Here is a 27,850-nt window from a genome sequence, read left to right on the forward strand (position 1 = left end):
AATATTTATAATGTCGTGCGAGGAAATGTATTACTTAACTAAATTGACTACAATATGAATCTCAATGGAAAATGATTTCCTTTGAAGAGATTCATTATATTGGATGATGTGTTAGAATAATTAGTTTTGTTGTTTGCTTCAGGTTCTTCAAAGACTCAGAACGTCCGTCCAACATCTGGACGATCGCCAAACATTTTTTTTGCAAACTCATACAACAAATAAAACCCTCTATCTAAAGCTACAAACCAACATACATGCTAAGAAAATCATCCAAGATCTACTCTACCGATCTCGACAGTACCATCTGGTTCCAGTCAGTGAATGAAACACCACACATATCTATCGGAATTAGCATTGGTCGGCTGCAGTTGATTTTCGAAAGTGTAGGTCGGTCTTCAAGCACCTTTGCTTCAAGATCTACGGAGAAAGATAGCAGATCTCGCGCCGCTACAGGCAGGTGCGAAAAGAGTCTATAAATATTAATTTCCCTAAATTGCCTCGCGGAATCGTGCCACAGGAAATGCCCGGAACGAAATTGAGGAACCACCAAACATTGAACTGCAGCAGTCTTTTGAATGTGCCTTTTTTCGAATCAGTTCCGGCGCAGTTTGTTCGTTCGTTCAACAGATTAGTGATCTGGACTAACCTGAAGGCAGTACTTGGTATACTAAATCAGTGCATGTGAGGTCTCCGTCTGACAACATATGATGAAAGCTTTCCTTCTGGTGGCAAAATGAGGAAAGCGAAATGTTGCGAAGAAGAGGGTGTTGCAGTTTGGATTTGTTTTTACTTTCGTGCTGCTGAAAATTAAAACCTTTGAAATTAGGCAAGGTTCCGTCTACTGGAAGCCGGATTCGGAGCCCTTGGGTTGTCCCATTTATCAATATGTATTTACGATTCATTGGATCAACAGAAATGGAAGAGAGACGCTTCGACGGATGTCGATGATAATTTATAGCCATTCGTTTGAGAGAAATTATAGCTATATCTATCTATATCCAACCCAAAGGATATGAACCAGTTGAACTTGACGCTGAAATTGAGAGGCGATCTTCACAAAACGTCAAAAATTATATATCAACAAAGTATTATGGTGGAATATTTTATAAATGTTTTCATCAAGCCGGATCGGATTCAATTTCGGCAAAACAATTTTCGCACCCACAACATGGTCTATAAACATAACCTTTAAAGCAAGATACCGTTTCCAAGAGCCACAATGAATATTGTGAGAAAAGCGGCTCGTCATTCTCCTAGCTAGGGTTCAATGCACTTTCTGGAGCGCTCGTGCTTATAGTATTCTAAGACCGCGCGCGCCGCCAGCCGTCTGCGTAAAAGTGGTTGATCGAATTGCCGTTTTTCTTTAATGAAGTAGTCTCAGTCAGTCAAAGATCGAACAGCAGCCGGGCAGAATCCATCACCACGCGGAAGGCCAGCTACCTAATCCTTCTCCGTTGATTAGTGTGATGTTTGATCGGATTGGAAGAGCGTGCGATAGAGACACCGCGTCTGGCATCATAGAAATTGGACATAGAAAGGCTTTATGATTATGGCAGCCGAAGATCGGTCAGATTTCTGCAAATAGCTCCGCTCTACTGAAGGGAGGTATGAGTTCGAGAAATCTTAATGACAGGAATTAGAACTACTTACGGATGTTCAACAATGATTTTAAAGGGTACATTCGTACATTATGATTTGATTTCGTTTCACTTTATTTTCCGATAACAGAATCGATTCTAAAGTGATAATTCGTTATAGATTTTTTGTTGATCCAAGATAGACCCATTTGAAAATGCATAACAAGATACTTGTATGATTAAAGTAATCTTAGTAACTAAAAGCAAGGTCACTGGTGTTGGGAAAAAGTGGTCGAAATTTTGTCACTTTTTGCAAATTTTGAAAGTTTTTCCATGCAAAAACATTTTCAAGATCTGTGGCCTTCATGTTTTTTAACAACACGTGTTGTACTTTCGCGTACTTTGATGCAAAAATAGCAATATTTCTATCACATACGGATGAAACAGAAACAGTGCTGTTAAAAGATCTAAAGATCTTGAAAACATTTTGATATGGTAAAATTTTCGAAATAGCAAAATTTCTACCACGTTTTCCCAACACCAGTGAACTTGCTCTAAAAACACTGGCTTCGGGTTTTTTTTAAAGTGTGTGCGTAAATATATTACACAAGCTTAAAATATTCAAAGATTCATTTGAGCATGTTTTAGTGCTGTAATTTTTAGTGATATTTCAATAGGAAAAAAAAGCGAGATAAAGCTAGAAAAAACTTTGCACGTCTACGGACATAAAAAATGAGCACAAGAAAATGAAATACAACACAAGAACATGATGAATTTGTTTACTCTACGGAGTATAAAATGATTGTAAACTCCACGGAGTATAAAAGAATAGCGCTGGTCAATATAGTCTCAGTAACTGGACCATTTATAGGAGCTTGCCGATAAAGCAGTTCCGAGTCGTGCTAAAAATAGCATCGGCGACTAGAAGATAGAAGAAGAAGAATGGATAAAGCTACAGTGAGCGAAATAAGAATAGTACCACTCTATTTTTTCGATGTAAAAAGTTGTACTATTGGTTGTTGTCAAAATGTTGTTCTACGGTTTGTTCCCCATCACAATTAACGTAAATCAAGCATAATTTTTTTTTCGTTACACCCGTTTTTTTGCCAAGGCATTTAAATGTGAAAAAAAGGGTGCGAAATAAGAATAGTATCAGTTATGATTACTTGAATATCAATGTTTATTTTGTTTATTTTTCATTTTTTTTAGCTGAGAAGTGATCAATAGCGTGTGTTGGAACCATTGTTACGAATAACTTCAGTCAGCCGCGATTTCATGGATAAAACCAGGGTTTCTAAGGTGTTTTGGAGTATCTCCCCCCAACACTCTCAAATTCGACTCTTAAGCTGGTTTACGTTCCCAAACTGTTTCTCATTCTCGTAAACACGCCGTGGAGCAGATCCGGGAGCAAGCTGACCTCTAGAGAACTTGGATGTCTTTATTAGATAACCACTATTTTACAAGTTTTGATCTTTGAATTGCAGCCTTATCTTGCTGGAAAACAAAATCTGAGCCCATCAACGCTTCACCGTGTTCGACTCAACTTACTTCAAGCATATCAATATAGTTTTGTGAATTCATTTTGGTTGTAATCCATGCCAAAGGAAGTTTTCCTTGGAAGGAAAATCATCCCCAGCACATAAATGTGCCACCACCAAAGTTTCTGCTCATCATGATCTCCGGATTTTTTCGTGAATCGTGACAATAGTGCTGCCAGCCATCCGGGCCATCGAGGACTTCTTTTCATCAGAAAAAAATACATTTTTCCATTGATCTGTCCAAGAAACATATTTCTCTGCGAAATTAAAGCGACTCTCCACGTGACGCGCTGTCAATTCCGGTTTTGCAAGTCATTTACGGCATACCACGTTCTCACTCGTCGATATTATTTGTTGTATGCGGCGTTTAATGACTGGTAACTCTAATTCCACTCTGATTTGCGACGCAGTTCTTTAATGGTTCACAACTTTCCTACAGATTCTTCGTATATCGAGAGAGTTTTGTCTTAATCCCACGTTTCTTTATACGTGCCTGAATTTCGCCATAGCGCCCTATGGCCGTGTGAAATCTGTGGATTCTCCGTCCAATTTCTCTGTTTGAGAGTCCTGCATCGTGGTAAGCTTTGATTTTCACTTTTTCCTCAAAAGTAAAATGTCTCGAACGACCCATAGATCTCTGAAGAAGATATTGTCTATAATTAAGAACCAAGGAATCACCACACACACATACCGGGTAGTGTAAAACACGCACCCTTCCTTATAACCTACTTTATCCGTTTTTCGTCTTCTCGTGGCTGGTTCTTCTCTCCTTTGTTATGCTCACACTGTTAAATCTAAACTTAAAATGATCATTTGAACAAGCTTGCTTCTTTTTATAGGAAATTTGTACTCGCGATCCTTTACCGATAACCTTTCATCGATGAAGTTCATTTTTTCAATTCTCTCATTATTTTGGGTTCGTCAGTCAGGGATGCATATCAGTTCGTTCTGCTTAGGGACCATCCAATTAATACGTGACACGTTTAGAGGAAAGGTGTTTGTTACATTTTGTGGATTTTGGATAGAGAATCTGGTATTAATGTGTTACGTAGGGGGAGGGTGCTCGATAGCGATAAAAAATTGCGTCACGTAATATTTGAAAGGTCCCTTAGTGGTTTTACACCGCCAGGATTTTTAAGATGTGTTGCTTTTGACCTTAGTTCAAGTGAAAAACTAAAAATTAACCTCTTTTCACCATGGGTGGAAAAACTCCTCAGATCCCAGTGCCCAGTGAAAGAGAGTGCAGTTTTTTTTCGTTTGCTCCCCCAATCTGTGCGGGGAAAAATAAATCGCACTGAAATCAAGGGGAGATTGTCAACACATAAGAGTGAGCGAGAGCATTCACATCCGCTGATGAAGAGAATTCCCTTCTCCAGAAAAATCTGTTGCGCATTGTGTTGAGGAGAAATCTCAGAGCTAACTCAGTTTATTCTTGGTACGTTTACGAGAAAAGATGCTGCCCCCCGAATCAAGGTCCCAGAGGTGTCCTGATTTTCTAGAAACCGTGCTGATCATAATTGCAGTTGATTTTGTAACAGTTTAACCTCTTGAACCAATGGTAATCTTCGGTTCAGATGATATTTGAACGGTGTTTTTGGTATAAACAACAAGCCACCTAACTTCTCATCTTTTCTGTTGCATAAATTAAGGCGTATACTGCACCGCTATTTAGCCTTAATTTATGCAATCTAAGAAGAGCTGCATTTTATTTCCACCAATCTACAGGTGTCCTGAAAAATCCAGTTTTTTGCTCTTCGCGGTGTCCTGATTTTTTAACTAAACCACCTGGCACCTCTTCTTCGAACGCTACCTTTTGCAAAAAAAAAAGAGGCCAAAACAGCTAACAGCAGCGGGCATGATAGCGGGGGAGAAATTGTTGCTATTTTTTCTACGTTGTGTGGTGGGAGTCTAAATAATTTTTTCTTCATTTACTCTAAGGTGTATGACTGAAACACAGGGCGCTCTTTGTTAAGAATTCTCTTTCTCCCACTTAGATGCGAATGCTCTCACATTGCCGTCCGAGTCACTGACAGCTCGTGTAAACTCGGGTAACGAGTGGAGCACGATCAGCGAAAGAGGATTACACTCGGAAGCCGAACTGAAAACAGTGTTGTTTTCTCCCGGCTCTTTGTTGTTTGAGAAGAGCCGACCAACCCTGATTTTCACCATAAACCTCAACAAAAAAGCATGATTTTTAACAACAGCATGAGTGGTGGTGTTCTTATTTCGCACCCTTTGTTTTCATATTTTTGGAGATCACCGAAAACCAGTTGAGTAAAAATGTCCAATTTATGCTTGATTTACGTTAATTATGGTGGAGAACAAATCGTAGAACAACTTTCCTACAACAGTCAATAGTGCAACGGTTTCCGGAAAAAGTTTGAACCAGCGATTTGTGAGATCTACCCATTTTTCAAATTATTTTCATCTAGCTAGAAAATCACTCTTAATTTTTATCTTACCTTAAATGAAATTGAAGGAGGAACTTTTTCAGAACACAATACGATATTTAAATGAAACGAAATTAAAAGTTTTGCTAAATTTTGGATCTTGGATATTTCGTGGTCAACTTGCCTTGAAGGACATGCAGACTATTGTTTTTTCTCGATGTTTGCTGTCAAAAAGGAACCATTGAGTGGAGCCGAGTTTTAGATTGGGAACTGATGAGATTTTAGATTGTGGTTATAAATTCGAAGTAGTAGGTTGTATTCGAATCAAAATCGACTAATATTTCTCTTCAATCCTCGAAAGTTCGGTGCCGGTAATGCTCAAAATTATTTTTGTCAATTAATAGGGCGTTGCCGAAGACGAATATATTTTTTTTCCTTGGAATTTTATCCATTAGAGTAATTCTTCTTCGAATCTATTTAGATTGATGATCTTGTATAGTTGAATAGTTCCACTTCAAAATTTTATGAGAGAAAATTTCAGGGCATGTTTCTTCAATTTAAAGCAAACAATATCATAATTCTAATATATGATCTTATCAACCATATCTTTTGATAGAATCATATTTTCATTAACTTTGTTCATTAACATATACAGGGTGAAATCCTGATTTCAAAAGTAACCTTTTTTTGGAGTCTTAGTCTTAGTTTAAAAATGTGATAGGTAAGTACTGAATTGGGAGTGCTAAGTACTAACTATTTGTTTTACTGTAGTTTTTTTTGTATCGATTATAGTCGTTTAACCTTCTTTATGGCATTCGCGACGTTATATCAACGTTACAGTTGGCGGACAGTGGACTCGAATTTGTGGACATCGACTCAGGAGGTAACGAACTTGCCAACTGAGCTATATCACAAGCCCACAGTAATTTTTGAAATTTGTTTTTCCTTAAATCTACTTTTAGATGAAAATGACAACATATGCATAGACAAAATTTCTATGAGTCACTAGGTTCTTATTTACTGTTCTCAAATTCTGGATCCTAAACCTCAAATCTGAATTTGTTGATTTTTCACGATCCAGCTTTTTTATTGGGTATTTAACGATAAGTTGGAAAATTATGATATTTTTCTGGTTGATTGTTGAAATATATTCAGTGAGCCAAACGATAATATTGTCTGTATTAATTTTGCTTTAAAAAAATATGAATGATTGAAAATCCATAAAATTTGGATCTAAAATAAATCTAGCAAAAGTTTACTTTTTCTGGTTGAAGCAATTGGCGTTGAGGACCAAAAATATTAAAAAAAAAGTGCGGAATAAGAATAGTACCATCTATGGTTTTCTACATGAATCAAGATAATTTCTTAAAATTTACTTTATAAAAAACTCATAGTGGTACTAAAGGGTGATACGGTCAAAATTTGGTTAATGGAAAACGCGTGTAAATCGGTGAAATCATTTATTTAAAAAATCAAATTAAATTTCTTTTTCAAGTTTTCCAGATCCGAATTGCCGGGTCTTACGCTCAATCCCTGCCATCAGATTTTGTACAGTCCACCTTCTTCGCCGCAGAAAGCCAGTTTGTCTTGAACTGCTGCTCGTCCTTAGCAGTTTTTTTTGGTCTTCTTTAGGTTCCGCTTAACAATTGCCCAGTATTTTTCAATTGGGCGGAGCTCTGGCGTGTTGGGAGGGTTCTTGTCCTTGGAAACCACCTGCATGTTGTTGGCGGCGTATCACTCCATGACCTTTTTACCGTAATGGCAAGATGCCAAATCCGGCCAAAACAGTACGGAACAACCGTGTATCTTCAGGAAAGGCAGCAGACGTTTATTCAAACACTCTTTCACGTAAATTTCTTGGTTGACAGTCCCGGAAGCTATGAAAATGCTGCTTTTCAAGCCACAGGTACAGATCGCTTGCCAAACCAGATATTTCTTCGCGAACTTTGACAGTTTCATGTGCTTGAAAATATCTGCTACCTTTCCCCTTCCTTTTGCCGTATAAAACTCCTGTCTCGGAAGCTGCTTGTAGTCGGCTTTGACGTTGGTTTCGTCGTCCATTACCACGCAGTCAAACTTCGTCAGCATCGTCGTGTACAGCCTCCGGGATCGCGCTTTGACCGTCGTATTTTGTTTATCATCACGATTTGGAGTCACTTCCCTCTTGTAAGTCGATAGTCCAGCTCGTTTTTTGGCTCGATGCACGGTTGTAGACGATACACCCACCTTATTTGCGGCATCTCGGAGAGAGAGAGGTTAGGGTTTCGCTTGAATCTACCGGCAACTCTCTTTGTCGTTTCAGCGGCTTCCGGCTTTCGATTTCCCCCTGATCCAGACTTCCTGGCTGTCGACAAACGTTCCCCAAACACTTTAATTACATTTGTAACGGTTGATTTGGCAACTTTTAGCGGTTATGCCAGCTTTGCGTGCGAGTAGCTCGGATTTTCGCGATGCGCGAGCAAAATTTTGATACGTTGCTCTTCTTCCTTGAACGGCATTTTGACAACTGAAGAATGAATTCCAAAATCAAAATAGGAGCAACATTCTACACACACACACCTTCAAAATGAGGGGTGTTCAGGTTTTTTAAATGCAAAATTGAAAGAAATACATCAAGTTGATATTGACCAAATTTTGACTGTCTCACCCTTTATTCATATTTCGTTCGTTAAAATATAACACATAGACTCCCTAAAACTTTTTTAATTATGACTTGTTGGCTAAAAAAATTATTCATTTTGGGATTATTTCGAGATGACTCACAAAAAAAATGATCGCAAGTTTCAAAACCATACATGTCACGAAAAGATTCAAATAAATTTATCAATTTATGAGGTCAGGTCATGAGCGAATCATCTCAGAAATCCACGAGGATAATTTTTGCATTCCGAATACCGAATTATTGCAAATATAGCCATTTAAGTTAATTATACCGGACTGACTAGTTTCATTGGCCAAATGGCCTGAAGCCAAAGAAGCCATAACCCGACAACAATAACAGACAAAGGTCTACGATCAATTTGTGTGCGCTGACTTCTGCCGTCCATTAAGCATTAACGAGTTAAGGTTGCCAGCAGCAACGGAACTCGTCACTTAGTACGACACATCCCATGACAAACCCGTAACAACAATAACAACGATACATTGAATGGAACCGAGCAGAGAAGACAGAAAGATAGGAGACGAAGAAAAAAAGCCATTTCCCTTTTCAATTCGAAAGTGAGAATGTGTCCAAAAGTAGTGACCTAATGAGCAATTGCTCCGCCACTTAGCCGGCTGGTTGGCCCAAGACCTGTCTCCTCGCGAAGGGCAATCGCAAGTTTCTACCTTTTTTTCTCTACTACCTTCGTCCAAAGGGGTTTCCGGAGATCCGATCCCGAAGAGATATATGGTTCTATGCACATTTCCATCCCGTCATCCGTCAGTTGAACTCAGTCAATCAAATCGCAAACGAGAAAGCTAACAAACTCTTGGGTAGGTACCTATCGGGTCTACTCTATGTATATGGAATGCAGTGCGCGAAGGAAATGATTATGCTCTCGCTTTTAGACCGATCTGAGTTGGTAACTACCTTGAACAAGATGGAAAGATCATCTCGTTCAAGAAACAATACACCTCTTACCGAAGTCAGACAGGTGCAGAGGTGTACCTTCGTGGGAAAATTCGGTGTCGTTAAAAATGGATTGACTTCTTTATTTATACCTTTTACAAGGGATTTTGATAATTTTCATAAATAATTTCGAAAACGGTCCCAAAAAGATAATTCGATACATACTAAATTTGAAGAGGCATTCTTATGGGATTAGAATACACTTTGTCAAAAAAAAGCATGCAAACCGATTTTTTCCTATCCCGATCCAAAAAAAAAATTAAGTGAGAATCGAACTAACTGTACCATTTCATCTCGGCTTGCCAGTCCGATATCTTACCCAGTGCACCATCTGAGTTGGTTAGCAAACAAAAGTTTATTGTCATAGTCTAGTCCGATTCCTAAGAAACGCCCTGCATAAGCCGTGTGCCGTTTGTCGGTGTTTTCCCCATCCCCCTTTGTGTTTAATGGAAAAAGGATGAAAATTGGAAAGGTTACTTTCAGACATATGACATAGAATCTCATACCGATAATTCCTCCTCCAAGGAGATTCATTATTGGAGTAGAGTTTGATTTGTGGGTGTAGGCTGAGCTGAATCGATTTGAGGTCAGTTTTTGATTTTTTTTATTTAAAAGTAACGTTTAAATGAGTAAATCAAGATTATTTTTATCTGTGGAACACAGGTTTCTCAACTGTTTTCCATTAATTTATGTGATTCCAATTCTATGAAAGTCTACTGAGCAACTTTGTTCAAGACCGTAACCTTGTATCTTCCAAGGCAAAATGGTTAAAAGTTTATGAAAAGGGGGTTGTCTTTTGGCATTAAAATAAAGCAATAAAACTTTCAGCATTGCTTTTGCTTAGTGAGGTATTGCGTGACTAATTTGCACGCAATATCTCTTTTATAAAAAGGCAGTGTTGTATGTTTGATTGTTCTGGTTTCAATGCCATGGAAGATTCGAAGTTATAGTTTTCTTCAAAGTTGTTCATCAGAAAATTTCTCTAAGGCACTTCCACGGTTGAAATTTTTTTTATTTTCAAATTTTTGTAATTCTGTAGAATGGAATGAAACACTAAAAAATTTCCAGAGCTACATAAAAAGGATTGTCGAACTATTTAATTAAAAAAATCTTTCAAGCATTATTTATCTAGAATTTGAGCATCCAGAATCTAAAAGCAATTTTCGAAGAACATGCAGCCATAGAAATAGGTACACGGTTAGATACATTTTTTAATTATTTGCAAACGAAATAAACGGATTTTTTTTAATTTATAGATAATTTTTCGAAAAACTTTAAATTTTCCATTTTCAAGCTAAAGTTATTAAAATTTCTTCAAAAATGAATAAATTAACTCAAACATTTTGAAAAAGATTTCGAAATTTCTGAAAAAAAATAAATTGTCAATAAAAACTTTCTAGATTAAGCTTTTAAAAATAACTGGCAACTCTGTAGAAAATAAAATAAAAACAATTTTATGAAGGTGTATTCTCTATAATCATTTCTACGTAACTTTCTTTCAACAAAAAACTGCAGTATGTCTCCAATTTGCCGCAGCTTGTGGCGTAGAGGATAAAATTCAAGTCTTCTAAGCAAACGGTCGTGAGATCGAATCCCGGTCACAGCATACATTGTACGCGTTCTGTGGGTTGGTGGTATCAATATTTGTATAAGATGCTAGCCATCATATCCTCAACAGTTATACGCTAATAATAAAGTAGAAAGGAATCTCTTTGAAGAAACATTAAGTTACTTTGAGATCCTTTTTGTGTTTGTGTTTGTTTAAATCACAGAAAACATACGTCAAAAACAGTGTAATTTTTAATTTTTTCATAGTCGATTATTATTTTTACAGATAATTCTATAAACTGTTTGTTGATTATTTTAGAATTTCTTAAAAATTTAAAACCTTTTGCCAAAAATTTAGGTTGAAAATCTGATTGATACAAATGATTTCAATTATTATTTATTTTTGAAGGAAATGCTACACACCTTTGCTTGCAAATGGAAAAATTGGAAGATTTAAGGCATAATTATAAGTGCAAATTTTAAGAGAAATTTCTCATGTATTTTATACTAAAATTTTCAAAGAAAAAAGTTTTTTCAAACCCTCTGATCGATTTTTCCCATAAAAATGTATGAAATAGAGTGTCCATTTCTGGTCATTTTAACGTTCCTCAAAAATTTAATGAGTGTAACTTACGGTTTTCGGATGCGTATTCCGGCAGCAGAAGTTCCTGCTGCACCCTCGACTAACAAAAACACATTGTTTTGGTTCTATGTTTGTTTTGGTCGATTCTTTTGTTTTTTTTTCTTTTTCACGGGATTTTAAATATTTATGTGAATCATTCATCCCGATATCCCTTTTGCTTCACTGTTTTGTTTTAAAACTTAAATTTTCTTTAATATCGCTGTTTTTGTTTTGATTTTGTTTTTCACTTTTTATGATAGACTATTTTGTGTAAGCAGAGGGTAGCGGGAGTCCCTCGCGTTTGTTTTCGTTGTAGATTGCGTAACCAACCTGTCCATTCAGGCTTTTTGAACCGTCGGTGAACACTTTGTTATAGGAAGCGTATAACCGAGTTTGGTGTTCAAGAAACTTGGGAAGCACATTCTGAGATGGTTGTCCGGCTCTAATGATTTTGAGTAGACTTAAATCGATCTTGGATTTTTTGCAGTTCTAGGGGCGTAGACGAGGGTCGGAACGGACACATATATCTGATCGAGCAATAGAAAAAAGTTGTTGCAGAGAGTCTCTAGTCCTAACAACCATAGGTGCGTTGCTGGGTCGGTTGTATGACAACCATCGGATGAAATTTCTCCGTAAAATAGACTCGAGCTCAGTGAAGGAGAAAGTGAAGTTATAATCGAGGCCGATGTTGGTATCGAAGTTAGTGGGATTAGGTAGAGTTGGTTAGTTGGGGGGTGCAGAAATTGACTTGATTTAGCAATTTTAATAATTGCTCTTGCTTCAGATCGGGCCTGTTTGAATTCGGCTAGTGCGCTGGGTATACGGGGATCATCATTTGTTAGACGTCGGAGGGAACGGAGCTTTTTCCGTCGTGATTTGACGGCATCCCGAACTTCGGGAGATTACCAAGGAACCACAATCTTTCCTGGTTCGCCAGTCGTTCGCGGTATACATATTGAGGCTGTGTCAAAGATTCTTTTGGTGAAGGATTCAACTGTGATGGGGATGTCTCGACTGGAGTGGTTTTCATTGACAGTTAGGCCAGTCTGCTTGCTCATATTTCCATCTTGGTCTTGTGTTTGATTGTGGGGTAGATTGTTAAATCGTAATTTTAATAGGCAGGTGGTCGCTACCATGGCTGTCATCTAGTGTATGCCAGTCAAAATTCGGTCCAAGCGCCCAGGAGACCAGACTCAAGTCCAAAGCTGACGTGTTCCCTGTAGAGGGATCTACGCGTGTGTGGCTGCCATCAATAACAAATAGTGAGATTGTGTGATAGGGCGAAGTTTTCCAAGTATTCTCCTTTTTTGTCGATGTGATCACTTCCCCAGTTAGTGGAATGGGCATTCAGGTCTCCTAAGATGATTTTGGTCGATTCGTTTATTGAGAACAATAGAGAACAACAATGATAATTGATGATTGCTGATGACATTTGGTGATGATGTAAACGGTGCGAATGTTTACATCATCACACTGTAAAGCAAACCTACTCAAACTGTGGTTAACAGTATCACTGCAGTGTTGGCAGATGAGTAGATGGTTATGATGAGTAGATTTATCGGGATACTCATTGTTGTGGTTCAGAATGTAAAAACTATCTCGACAGCAGTACTGTTTGCACGCTTCAAAGCTATAAATACAAGATTTTGTTAGTGATCGATGTGAGGATTTCAATGGACCTATTTCAACCTACATTTTGGTTTTTCCTATCGTTCTCTGAACCAATCCTAAACAAGGCCGTTAGCATAAGCTATGATTACCTCTTTTGAGTAGGTTCGCATTCATGTCTATGGTCCACAAAATTTTCTTGTACTCACTATTTTGATAAGTTGTGGCCTACTGATTCTGCAGATTTAGCGCAAACTCCCGAAATACCGTAAAAAAAGCTCGTTTCGTCTAATCTTGACCTATAGAATTATGATAAGGTTAACTCTCCTGTTATATTTCTACTTAAAATTAGTTGCTTAAATACTAATTGCACTTTCAAACCAACTGTATTAAATAATTCACTAGTGCTTGAATTTTTTTAACTGGGAAAATCTACTGACTAATTTTATCAAAGGCTCAACTCAATTCTTGCAAGTCATACCATTATGCGGACAGCGACCAATGTTTGTAAATATATGTTGGGATATCATATCAGGGAGCTACTGGGACTCACACCACTCACGTCGTCGAACCCAGCGGTATTTCTATCACTCATTGAGAAATGCATACTTTCCCGGTTAGGGAATATGAGAAGAAGAAAGTGAAAGACTTTAAAATTAAACAAATAAAACAAATAAATGAGACATTCGTAATAAATGTGCTATATCAGAATATCAGCTTATTAAAGCCCTGTACATAGAAGTATAAGTTGTAAATAGTAGGTTAAATTTAGAATAAGGTTGTAAATAGTAGAGTTGTTAGTTTCCTTAAAATGATTCAAACAAGCAATCCCACCAAGTGGTCAAGACGAAAATATTAGTCTTTGACATTCAAATGTAAATAGTATTTTTTATTCCAAAGGTTGATTAAAGATGTAACTTTGAGGAATACCTTAAATCACAAAAATGTGTACATTGTAAAAGAATCAAAGGAAATAAACATAAATTGAACCATCACAACAACCGATGAATCGTTCGTTTTCAACAAATTATAAAATCCAAAAAAAATCATTTCAAAAAATTTCCTTTTTTTTACACTATTTGAAAAGTTGAAAATATATAAATAAAATTGGTTTTTTGGAATCAATTCCTTAGCTACCGTTAAATGAACACCCACATTTTTTACTGCTTGTTTTGTCATGCAATAAACGGTTAAATCATAAATGGTTAAATATCATGCAAATATATTAAACTAATCAGTGCACTTAGTCTGAGACCTATAGTAGAGAATATGAATTTTAAAAACAAAGTAACTTATTTGTACTTTAATCGACAAAATGATATGCTGCTTGCTGCGAAAATTTGAAACTATGAGATAGATTTTTCACTATCAATAAATGTTGGTTCCCTATACTTCAGATTATTTCTCTAAAATTAAAGTAAACTCCATTGTTTTGAAAAGTGTAATTTCTTTGAGGATGATTTTGCAACTGGCATCAGTTTGCGAAACAAAAGTTCTTAATGATGTGTGTTACAAAATTCAACGTTTCAATTCTTCTCTTGGCGCTTCTTTATTGGGTTGGGATTGTTTGGTTTTACATGTTTTGGTTTTGTCTTTTTCGTTTTAAATTCGAAGTATTAACCAGTTTTTAGAAAATAAAAATGTTTGTGCCTTAGCCATTGTTCGAATATTTTTGATTATTTTGCTCTATTTATTTGGTTCGGGGATTCCCTAGCTTTTTCAGCGTTTCCCGGGAGTAGGGAATTCCCAACAGATTTTGACTCCCGGGCATTCCCGGTCGAGAAATCCCGGTATTAGACACTCTAGTTGCAAAAGGGAGAGTCTCCTCTATAAAATGGAATACTTTCAGAGAGATTATTCAAATGTTCTAGACAAATTTTATAACAATTGGTGTTTCCGAAGTAACCCGATTTCATGTGATTTGATATACATACCTTACCATTTGATATAGTTTAAAAAATATTTTTCTTAAATGTTATTCTAATACTCATCTGAACAGTTACGACACTGTTTCTGAAATCGAAAGAAAAGTTGACCTTCCATCACCCATTTGAGTAGGTATATGGCATTCCGTACTCAATCAATAGTGAAATACATTATTCCGAATAAATGCGACTATCATGTGTTTTAAGTGGTTTTCTATATCATCTAGATCAAGGGTCTGTCACCTTCTCCTGCGATAGACTTGACAAGAACTAACGAAATGTAGCGAGTGAATGTCCACTGTTCCAGTCTTCCTAGGCTTTGGAGTGGCTGCGGCCATAAAAGCCTGAAACCGGAATGCATCAATTCGATCGTTCGGGATCGTGTTCCAGAATGTTGCCAAAGATAAAACAGAAATTGTAACAAGATGTTCCCCCTTGTTGGTCGATCGGTAGCCGGTTTGTTGCTGCAACATATTTGAATAAAATGTGAACTGACCGACCGACTGAAGATTGGAGGGAGACCGATCGACCACACACCGGAGGAGATCGTGGACAGTTCAAAGAAGACCCCATTGGGTTGAGGCAGCGTGATCGTTTTCCCGGATCCCATTGACCGTCCACTTACGAGGTAGCCATAAATCAACTTTTATTCTATTACTCGTCCTTCGCCTACAAGTGCGCACACATTTCGTGAAATCATCGCACAGTGAGAAAATATAGAGCCAAAGCAAAAAAGTTGAAGATTGTGTATAATACACGACCTCAAGGTTAACATAGAACTACGATAACCTGTCTTTTGGCAAAATATTTCTTGTAGTCTGTAGTAGTGGCACTGATAAAGTTGTGGTGCCAAAATAAATTCAAAAGAAAAATGCCCATGATTAGATCCCGGAACTCAATTTCGTTTCTGATACCAAGATCAACAATTTACTCCTAACTCTGATCCTGATCCTGATCCTGATCTTGAACGTAATCTTAGATCTTTTGGGTTCTGGATACTTGAAGCTGATCTTGAATCATGGGTCTTGATTTTTACGTTGGATCTTGAACCCTGATTTCAGATTCTGGATCCGATTGTGGATTTTGATTCTTAATTTTACTCCCGTAATCCTATTGCGAATATTTGTTCGGGTTTTCAACCTTGGGTCCTGATTATGATACTGAATCTTGAATTCTGATCCCACAGTTAATCGTATATTGGGGCTTGTTATATAGCTCAGTTGGCAAGTCTGTTGTCTCCTGAGCCGATGTCCGCGAGTTCGAGCCCAAGAGCAAACATCGAACACAGTTGTACCGGATAAGTTTTTCAATAACGATCCGCCAACTGCACCGTTGATAAAGTCGCGAATGCCATAAAGATGGTAAAACGACTATAATCGAAACAAAAAAAAGAAAAAAAAATCGTAAATTATGATAGGGGATTCTATTTCTGGACCCTGATCTTGATTCAGGATTATAAGCACGTAATTCTAGTTATGAATCCATGGTCATGATTCCAGTTTCAAAAAGTAATCCCAGATCCCAGACTTAGATCCTGATAGTCGTCGACCGTGGCCTAGAGGATATCGTTCAGGTCAGTGGTGATGCGATCGATTCTTGGCCACAACATACGCAGTCTTTCTGTAAGGTAGTGGTTGATCTCTTCAAAGTAACATGAAGTTTCACTGAGATGCTATATGTGTGGTTACGTTTTTTTCCCTGATCCATGCTGACCTTCAAACCATTATCTCGAATTCTGTACCCAGATCTTGAGTCTCGATTCAGATCCTTGATTCTGGATCCAGATCCTTGATCCTGATCCCGGATACCGATTCCGGAATTTTAATCTTGACCTTAGGCCGTCTCCTGATCCTTGATCCTTATCCTGATCAGCAGTGAAAATTGCTGTAATAGACCGGTTAGATTTAAGTACTCTTAAGATTTCTTTAATTTTTGTTGAAACTTACGGTTTCCTCCAGCGCGAGCGTCCGGATCAGCAGCAGACTTCTGCTGGCACGATTAGAACCAGAACAATCTTTGTTTGGTTCCTCTTGCTATACGCTCATTTTTTTATAACCATTTTTGGTTCATAAATAACCATTTTATGGGTTTCGCAACAAAACAGCCAATATGGTTATTTTTTAACGTTTTTTTCAAGTCCAATTCTAACCATCTTCAAAGTTCACGTTCAATAACCAAATGTGGTTTAAAATTTAACCATAATTTATTGAAAAATCTCATAGTGCTTCATCGCCATTTTGAAAGTGATCAATTGTACGTGGTTTAGCAAATATAAAATTTTCTTCCAAAATTGACGTTCAAACAGGTTTCAACTTTCTCGTAAATTTGTGTCTTTGAATCGAGTAAACATCCAGATACGAAAACGCTTGAAAGCTGCTAACAGGTAATTGTTTTCTGCGTTCTGTCTGACAGGAGATTCAAAGTTCGGAAGCTACGCCGGTAAGCCACCGAATCACGATCTGCCGAGCCGAGGGCCGGAGGAACCATATACTGCTTGACTTACTAGCCTTATGCAGCTGGTCGGCTAATCAGTTTGACCCCACGACAGTTCGTGACCCGGTGTTGCTTCCGAGCCTCGAAGTTCCGAACCGTCAGCACAGTCTTATGAAAATGAACAAAGTTTAAATTTCAGTAATTTGCATTAAAAAAACATTGGGATTAGCCTGGATCCTGTCGTAATTCACCGGAAACACCAACCACTAACGGAAGACTCATTAACGGATCATGGCACCATGAAGCAAAATTAAAAGAAAAAAAGAGTAGCGATCCGGAAGTAGCTCGTTTAATCTACGCCACATCAAAAATTGCCTGACAGAAAATCGGAACGGATCGGAACTTCTCACTCAGGTAATGTAGAATTTTGTTGTTCAATATGTTTGGATTTGTCAAATTTACGATTGTAGAATCCAGTCGACAAAATAATTCTGATATGTGCCTGGCCACGTCGCTCATTCCAATTAACTGGATGACTATTTTGTAGGACCTAGTTAAAAAAACTAAACTTGGCTATCTTTTGTCGACAGTTGCGAACAAATCTCGTAGATCTAGCTGGACTAGCTCAAACCAAGCAGCCTTTTAGTCAGCATCAATCGATTCATTCAAGGCGAAGAGTTTAAAATCCACCGTCAAATCTAAGCGCCAGGAGGCGGCGTAAGCTGCTCTGGTCCGGGGAAATGTTTTCAAAATATGTCATTCAAACTGAACCGATGATGAGCACGAAGGTGGCGGAAGCAATAATAACTGCAACCTGCAACTATGGCGATGGAATGGGAGCGATCCACTCGGAAGTACAAAATAATTCGAGCATTACGAGTGGCAGTCGATCGGAGTTCTACAACCGGCTACGCCAGATGGTGTATCAATATTACGAACAAACGATGCAAGTTACCAGTGCGTGGGGACATTTGCTAGGGAAACAATGATACATGCAAACGTAATAAATGTAGCAAGGGACAAAGCAAGAAGGCAGATGCAGGCCACCTGCAAACAATGTAGCCGATTTTTCGATATGTCGGCAACGACACCCCGGCGCTGCATGCATGGAAATGCACAACTAAGATTAGCGTCCAGCAGTACACAATTTCCGAGTTGCTTCTGTATTTCCTGTCCGTTGGTGGCATGTCAGAAAAAATATCCGTTCTAGAAACCTGTGCAAGCAGATGCTGATGCACTTCAACAAAATTCCCCACCGTGGTGACTAATTTGGCAAATGCTTTTTATGCTTCGGCAGTCTATTGGCATCAACAAACAAAAAAAATCTGGCAAAGAAAATGTTCTGAAAACCGAAGAATTGTTCGTTTTTTATTTCTTTTTTAAACATATTCGAACTTAAACAGTTTTCACCGTAATTCACAGTTTTGAAACCACGCTCCTACTTCATTTCGCATTGCGGTTAAAAAATAACCACTTTCTTACTTAAACGCTGAAATCGACTGCGGTTCAAAAATAACCATATTTCCACTTCTCAAGAGAAGTCAAACATAGACTTCTATGGAAGAAGTCAAAAAATGACTTAACGCGGAAAGGTGTGAAAATGGTTACTTTTTAACGATAATTGGTTAATGATTTTCGAGCGTGTATGTCCAGTTCGCAATCGAGAACAATAGATCAATGATTGCTGATGACAGGTGATGATGATAAACACGGTACAAATGTTTACGTCATCACACGGTTAAGCGAGACTACTTAAATTGGGTTCGTGGTAATTCAACAGTGCTGCCAGATATTCTGGGCTCCCGGTTAATTCAATTTATTTTATTAGAGAGGCTTGCTTGGTAGATTCGCCCGGTTAGGGAATATAAATATAATCGTATTCCAATGACATCACAGACGAAACTGAATAAAGATAACTTTATTCCACCACTGAAATCTGCGTTGAATTACTCATTTCAACATTTTTGTTTCCATTTACTCATTTTTTTTTTAAATCCAATAATCATCGAAACGCGCATAGACACATTCGACACTTTTTGTGTTCTGATGAAGTTTTCCTTCTTCAATATTCCCTCCTCGTCATTGAAAAGAATAAATTTAAAGAAAAATCTTTCAGATGGAGAAAATTTAACAGAATCCCTCGACATTAAAAATTATTGTAAATATCACAAACTATTATGAGATACTTTCAATTCCAACAAATGCGATGAGTTAGTTTAAATATGTCGAATTCTTCTGACCATATTAGTGTACATCCCGCATAATCAATTACAATATATAGAGAATATTCTATATTGTCTCTAAACGTTATCGTTTATTGTAAAGTGAACAGTATATGTACAATAACACAGACCATATTAACAATCTGTATTATGATTATCTGTTAAAGTACCATATGGGGAAAGGGCTGTTAAGCATGTTTACCATTCAAAAAGAGCGATTTTTTCGAACAAATATTTCATGCTACATTATTGGATACGGTTAAAATATCATCCACTTTTGGCGAGCAAAACAATCTACCTGAATGTTCTAGCTACGTTGGAATACAAAATCATAGATTTCATCAACTTCAATGGATATAGTTTGCTTATAGTAGTTTGTAGTAAAAATAACGCTCAATCATACGTTCCGCATATTGTAAAATATTTTTAAAAAGAGCTTCCCTGTACTATAACCAATATAGTTCCAATTCTTTCCCAAAAAAAATAAAATAAAATTAAAAAATTAAAATGTTGATGTTTTTATTTTTTATTTCTGATATTGCCGAATTGTAAGTACGTTTTGTAAACCAACACGGATGGCAGTACGTTCTGCGATTTTGTCTGAAAATAGAAAGGTTGAATACATGTAAGGACTTTATCTATTGGATTTTAGGTTAGACCCACGAATGCATCGGTTAATCCCCCGGGTACATAAAATACATCGGTTAATCCCCCGGGTACATAAATTTAATAAAGTAATCAAACTTACTACAGATAAACTGCAACACGTTGGGGTCCAGTTTTTTTGGGGTTGGGTACAAACGAGTTCCGTCTTCTTTTTTTCATATTGGCGTACCGATGGCACGCCTGACCGGTTACGCTCATCTTTATCAGGTTATCTGCACCGACCAAGCGAACAGCGAGCAACCCAGCAAACATGCTGTCTGTTGTCGCGCGGCCATTCAGTTCATCCAAATCTGCTACGGTCATCGGAATTCCTTCTTGCTCGGAAAAAGAAGCCTGAAAATAGATTCAAAAATAATGTAAGAAATATGTTTGCAAGGATGTATGAAATTGTTTTACCTCAGGAAACTTATTTTTGTCCTTCATCAATTGGAGTTCTTTCGACAATCGTAGTGCGTGCTCGTCCGAGCACAATTTTTCCCCCTGCACCCTCTGCAGCTTCCGCTTACTGATCTTTAATTGCTCCTTAAGCTTCTTATTTTCAGCCTCCAGAGTGAAACAATTAGTGCAGCTCACTCGATTGGTGTTTCCGACATCTTTAAGCTATAAGGAAACTTTGTCGTACACTGTTAGAGTCCTGGATAAAGTCCAGAGACAATATTGAAAGGTTGCAAATTTTTATTCTCTTATTATACTATACTTACTAAATCATATATCATATTGTCACTGTCACCGATACGATCCTGTCATAATTTATTGAGGTAATAAAATTTTGAACATGTATAATGAAATGATACTTGGAAGATATTTCATACTGGTACTGCTACCAATATATTAAGTTAATAGTTAGTACTATATCCCCAACTGTTTTTAATTATGCGGGATGTCCGTATAAGGAAAAACTAGTTGAAAAATCTTGCATGATCATTCAAATTCGAAGGATATTTTATTTAAAATTTTAAGTTTTCTTATAAGTTTTGTTCGGATATTAAAATTTGTTTGCTATTGTGATTGGAACTTACTATACGAGCTGTTTTGATCCTTATCTACCAATAATAGTGGTTGAATCTAGCATAAAGTGTCCTGGCCAGGATGTCATAGAAAACGAGAAGTTGAAAGCTTAGTAACAAAAAAACTAAAAATAAATTAAATTTCTCCTAAACGGTTAAATTCCAAATCCTGCTATGGGAAAGTTCTGAACAAAATTATAGAAACTTAATTGAGTTGAAATTTTCAAAATAGAGGTTTCAAGAAGAATATTGGAAAAAGAAATAATTAAGATACGATATCTCAAAATTCGGAATCCACATGCTAGAGTATAATGATTGCGGTATGAATCAATGATAAAGATGGTATGACAAAAAATTAAAAAAAAATTATTAAGGCTCTGAAAAATTTGAAAAAAAAAATTCAATTTAGAAAAAAAGAAAATGTAAAAAAAAGTTTAAGAAATTTCAATTTAAAAAAAAAATTAAAATGCTTGCAAAGTATAAAATAATAGCTTACAAGTTTGAAAGCAAATGGAAACAAATTGAAAAATATATAACGAGGAACAATTTATCAAGGAAATAAAACGAATGAATTGAAGATGTTCAAGAGAACATCAAAATTAAAATGGAAAGGTTAGAAAAAAAAATCATAAATTAATAATTTGATCTTCACAGTGAAATTTGATTAATTTCAAATCCTGTAAAACAGTTGTTTTAAAAAAAAAATTAGTTACAAAATGACATAAAAAAGTAAAACAAAATTAAAAAAACGAAGTTTGTAACGAAGAACTGATAATGATTATTGATTGAATTAGGCAACAAGAAGGAAATTGTAAACAGACATACTAAGGAATAATGAATGTTGAAGGCGATATGGCAAAAATCAACAAAAATTGTGAAGGATTTGAAAAATTTAAAGAAATTTCGATTTGAAAAAAAAGTTAAATTGAAATTTAATAAAAACAAATAACAAAAATCTATAAACAAATTAAATTTGGTCTTAAAGGTAAAATTTTATAAATCCCAAACTCTGGAAAGGATATGTTGTTCGAAAAATAGTAAGAAAAAATATTAGGTGAGATAATGATAAAAACTTAATTTAAATGAAATTTTTAAAAATTGAGTCTTCAAGAAGAAGATTGGAAACAGAAATAATGTAGATTCCTCGTAAAATTCATATGGCATAAAATTACAAAAAAAAAATTCATGGAGGCTTTGAAAAATTTGAAAGAAATTTCAATTCTGAAAAAAAAATGTATAAAAAAGTTAAAGAAATTTCAATTTGAAAAAAAAAAAACAAAATTCATTAAATGATTGCTATGAATAAAAAATAGCTCTGAAGTTTAAAAGCAAATGAAAACAAATTGAGAAATATATGACTAGGAACAATTCATCAAGAAAATAAAAAAAAAACAAAATCATCGGCATAGAAATTACATATTGTAAAACAAAAAGATAGTTATCTGAAAATTTACAAAAATTAATGAATAACCTGTAGTCTAACTGATCAACTTCTATCGATTTGTGAAAAAAATTTCTCAGTTATTTCAAAATTTTGCAGTCAAGTTTGTGGGTTTATTTTGCAATACTACTACCGAAAATTTTGAAAACACCATAATGATAAGATTTCGTATGTAGTAGAGTGTTGAAATCTTCATTTTCAATTTTTCCCGAGATCCCGAGAATTCCCGGGAAAAGAATCGTCATATTTGTTTTATGATGTTTCTCGGACAATATTCAGCAACACTATTTCAGTTTACCGTCATTCAAGGTCTAAGAAGAAAAAAAACCGAAAAAACAAGCTTCGAGAAAAAGACTGTAGATCAGCTACGGAATGCTCAAAAAATTCACTTAGTGTCTAAGAAAGCTGAAGTTTGATGCTATACGTTGCAAATAACGATATATTTTTTGAATTTTTTAAGAGCATGATCACGAAAAATGTAAAGAAAGTGGTGTAAAATCCGTACTTTTCAACCAACAAACCGTCAAAATTATTTAAGCCACGCCAGAAAAACTTTGAGAAGAGGATTTGAAAAGTTTACGTCAATTGGCACATTTTTAGATTGCCAAAATACGAAACACAGAACTTTTGACAAATTTTCAAAGGTAGCTGTTTTTTAAGAAAATTTGAGATATTGTAAATTGACAAAAGGTGCGAGAAACATAATAGCTACATTTGATAATTTGTCGTAAGTTCTGTGTTTCGTATTCCGAAAATCTAGAGATGCGAAAATGTGCCAAATTTAGTCAATATTCATATCCTCCTTTCAAAATTTATCTGGTATGACTTGAACAGTTTTGACGGTCCATTGATTTAAAATTACGATTTTCACACCACCTTTGTACATTTTTTGTGGTCGTGATCTTAACAAAAATCCAAAAAATATATTCTTGTGTGTAACGTATAGCTTCTAACTTCAGCTTTCTTGGACACTGAATGAAATTTTTGAGCATTCCTTAGCTTTTTTCCAAGATTTTTTACGGATTTTTTCTTAGACTTTCAATTACTGAAAACTGAAGTTTTGGAGGTAAATAATTTCTGAAATTTGAGTTATGTTACGAGATGGCCGAAACTATAAATTTTGTAGAAATCGGTTGAGAAACAAGAGAAATATTTCGGATTTAAGTGAGAAGTGTCAAACTGACACTCAAGATCAAGATGAAGATTTCCTGGGCATTCATGGTGCGTTCAAAAAAAAAATTATGATGCAAAATTAAAATTTTTTGGAATTTATGAAGGGTTGCTGAAGATTTTTATTTATTGGGATGCACCCGAATGAAGCAACATGCCGCCAAACTTACAATAGTGTCATATTGACACTAAAGAGCGGATTAGGGTTAAGAGTGCGTATTTTATTTTGTTCAAGTAAAAAGTGACTTTGACTATAACTATGCTTAGGTGTGAATAACACATTAAATTTTTTCATCAAATATCAAATATATGTACTATACAATTCATTCGAATCGTCCGTGTTTCAATGTGGGTAGGAATGCGATGGGTTTCTTCATCGCTTCCTATCAACATTGAAACGGCAAAGAATCACGCAAGTAGTTCAAAAGCTGTTCACAAAACAAAAGCCCTGCTCACATTTTCACCAACTATTCAATTTCTTCTACCCAAAGCGCTCTAGCTTTGATCTTTCCACCTATAATACTTTCATGTTCTTTCTAAATATTCTACCTTGAATTTTCACAACTCGCCGAAATGCCAAAAATTAAATAAGAATATATCCCAGCGGCGATTAAAATAAGATAACAATTTATAAAAAGTGAAAAATGGATTGGCCTCAAAATCGATCCTTCAGGTACGGTATCCAGACTCATATTCGTTATTTCCAATCTATTAGAACTGATTAAACCTGGCCTTAGAGGTATGATTTGATTATTTTAGCTGCAGATTATTCAAACTTTATACTTCACAACAACAATTCAAGTTTTATAATATTCGGTAAGAACGCTTTTGATCTCTGTTGGAAATCAATTTAAAGTTTTATAGCTTTTATATGTTCCACAAAATTGAAACTTTGAATTGATTACTTTTTGCATCATGCTTTTACGCGAAAATTGTGATACAGTAAGAATTTAAGAGTGTTGTTTTTTTTGCTGAATGAACAAATTGTCCAATCCTGTCAAAACTGGATTATTTTGAAGGGCAGGTCTAAGGAAACAAGAAAAGTCATCTAAAGAGCCGGAGATTTGAAAATATGTTGGACGACATTTTCTTCGTCATTAATTTTGACTCGCAAAATTCTTACTATAGACCACATTGCCGTTTTTGCTGTTGGCGAGCAACTCCAGCCAGGGGGTGAGATCTCATTGGGACCCACGAGCAGGGAACACTTGGCCGATGCCGCGGTTTCTGCGATCTGTCGACGGGCTGTCCATCGCTCGGCAGGTCTCCATTGGGCAGCCTTCAGCCAACCGAGGTAATGGACGTTCCAATGCGCTTCCAAGGCGCTCTTCGGTCGGAGTCTTCCTTCATCGATGATGCACTACTCCGAAGGGACCCTCGCTGGCTCACTGAAAACGAGAGGCGATCCGATATGGGGGAATGTAAAAATGAAATATTTATGGAGCAGTAAAATTTATGTTAAAAGGTTTGGCTTTGTTCTCTCTAGAGCATATTCTGCCCCTCCGGTTTCCCATTTCCGTCAGCTGAAGTCGTCGGTGGTGAGCTTTCGGGATCGTAACAGAACAGGGTTCTCTAGGGCACACACATGTCCCGGTCGAGACGTCCGCGTCGCCGTTTTCTGTGCCAATAGGCTATTTTCCCTTTTTATATCGCACACTCGGGCAGCCGGCCTGCCAGTTTGGCTATCTGGGTCAGCGCATGATAGGCCCTTTTGCCCGCCATATTGCCATTGGGTGCGGTGCGGTACGATATGCGTAAATAATTGACACATTTTCCTTCTCCTGCGCACAGAACATTATCGGTTTGGAACAGTCCTTTGCAGAGAAATGTTCCGCGGTCTATCTGATTTTTTTCCCGTGTAGGTTTACGGGGCCATTTATCTTCGAAATTCCACACTTTAAAGCGCCATATTTTACCCGGAGTGCGTTTCGCTAATTGTCGAAGATAACGAACTACTGCTGGGTGTTTTTATGGTTTCCATTGGAGTGTCATTTAACATCATTTATGAACGAACGAGTGGCTTGAGTTTAGGGTCATTTTGCCTGAAACATCAAAACAGAAACCCTAAGAATATTAATTTTTTTTATCAAAACTTTTGTTCAAAGTAAAAAAAATGACAATCTTTTGTGGAACCTTTTTTTTGTTATTTTTAATTTTCATTGAATTTTGAGTTTTGTTTTATTTGAAAACACGCTGACCAATTCTGGTTTTCTATGAAGAAATGTAAACCAATTCGAATATACGGCGATCGAGATTAATTTTTTTTATCCATTTACCGAATAAAAGCTTTTCCATGGGCACATTTTTTTTTCAAGTCATGTTTTCAATTAGGTCGTGTTAATATGTCATAATCATGAGGAAATTATTCTACCTAGAATAAATTATGTAGCGCTCAATTCAGCTTATGCAGATCTCTTACCGTATCAAAGAGTGCATAACGTGAATGATTTCTTTGATTGCGGTATGACTTTTCATTATAGGTTGGTATCATCTGGGATGACTGGTCATCTCTATTTCCATTCATGGCTGCTTAAGAATGAACTATCTGGACCAGTTGGTTCATATTTGAGTTGATATTTGTATTGATGATGTAGGTAGCAATTTTCTCTAAATATGTTGCTGGCGTACATTGTTTTGTATGTTTCTTACCACTTTCTTTTGTGAATAACTTTAGATAGCGTGGATAGAATTTTATGGCATTTTCAGCTAACTAAAGCTTGTACCACTTAGTATCAGGACGTTTTCTGTTATTTAGCGCCTCTGATTGTCGTACTTAGAAATTAATGACAGCGTTTCGATCTGGAAAGTATGTTTAATTTTGTCAGGTACACCCGTTGAACAGTTATTCAAGATGGAACGTGAAAGAGGAGAAATAATTCTGCACGACCACGTTGAAACCCCAAAATGGTCAGAAGAAATGATCGCCAAGCCTTTCAAACTCCCAAATCTTGGGTCAGAATTTTTACCTTGCAAACCATAAGGAGAATGTTCTAGGTTGTCTAAGTTATTTTCGCGGATAAATTTGCCCGCAAGTTGATGTTTTGGCTAGCCAATTGTATATTTCCCGATCAGGAGAGCATATCAAAATAATAACTCAAACGTATCTCACCAAGATATTTACATCTGATTAAGTTATAATTAAGTACTCCAAATTTTCGATTTTAAGTTTCTCTAATCTGAATTATATCTAATTCTGGTTGACAAACATGAATGGGGTTGAGCTCATATTCAATGATCAAGATTTTTTTTTCGGTTTGTCCTAAAATAAAATGATTATATCTTATTTTGATATACGTACAACTTTTTCTGAAACACGGACATCGAAGTCAACGGCTCAAACCTTACATTAACGAGTTTCGCTCAACAGATTCATAAAATTGAATCAAATTTTTGGGAAACCAAAAATGGGGCATGGTTTTATCAAATAATGTGGTTTATTGACCTTCCACTAGAAAATTTTCTCGAAGCACTCATATCTTGATAAGCTATAATTTTGATATAATTTGTTCTGTCCAATATCATACTATGCTATCTGAACCAGATATAATCTTGATAGGAGCATATCAAAAACTGATATAATTTAGCTATGATCGTATAGATTTTTTGATATAATTTGAGATATTTTAACATCCTACGAGTTCTGAATTATAACTCATTTAGATAGAAAAAAAATAAGTATCAAAATATCTCATTTTGATATAATTTTGTTTTTCCCTCCTGATCGGGTTGACAAGAAGACAAAGCTTTTCATCTCTGGACACACAATGTATGGAAAAGTAAGAGAGATAAGGGCATAACGAGCATAACGAGCAGGGCATAACCCGGGCCATAGAAAGCTCTCCTCTTTTCTATAAAAGAACATATTTCCTTACAAAAATTTTCATGAAGATTAGTTTCGTACTTCCTACAGTATTAATTAATATTTATAACTATTTAGCAACAAATAAATCGCTTTGTCTTTTTACAGTAATATTAGAAAAAATCCAACTAGGTTCTCAAGTGACGAAAATTTTATAATTTTTGAGCACCGGAAAACAAGTTCTAATGTACGCACAGCAACATGATGTACACATTGTTTATCAGCTTTCACCAA

The 27,850-nt window shown here is 36.3% G+C and overlaps 1 protein-coding gene and 1 long non-coding RNA gene across 2 annotated transcripts in view; one reads left to right on the forward strand and one right to left on the reverse strand.

Annotated features, from left to right (window-relative positions):
- LOC129758233 (serine proteinase stubble) overlaps window positions 1–27,850 on the forward strand; it is a 617,997-nt gene that overhangs the window by 168,183 nt on the left and 421,964 nt on the right. The gene's annotated exons all lie outside the window — the stretch shown is intronic.
- LOC129758238 (uncharacterized) lies at window positions 19,982–20,927 on the reverse strand. Its single transcript, XR_008739922.1, has 4 exons — window positions 20,841–20,927; window positions 20,536–20,750; window positions 20,222–20,472; window positions 19,982–20,073 (listed from the first exon to the last, which is right to left on the reverse strand). It is a non-coding gene; the product is annotated as an uncharacterized LOC129758238 (long non-coding RNA).

Source organism: Uranotaenia lowii, chromosome 3, assembly GCF_029784155.1.
Source record: "Uranotaenia lowii strain MFRU-FL chromosome 3, ASM2978415v1, whole genome shotgun sequence".
NCBI classification, from domain to species: Eukaryota; Metazoa; Arthropoda; class Insecta; order Diptera; family Culicidae; genus Uranotaenia; species Uranotaenia lowii.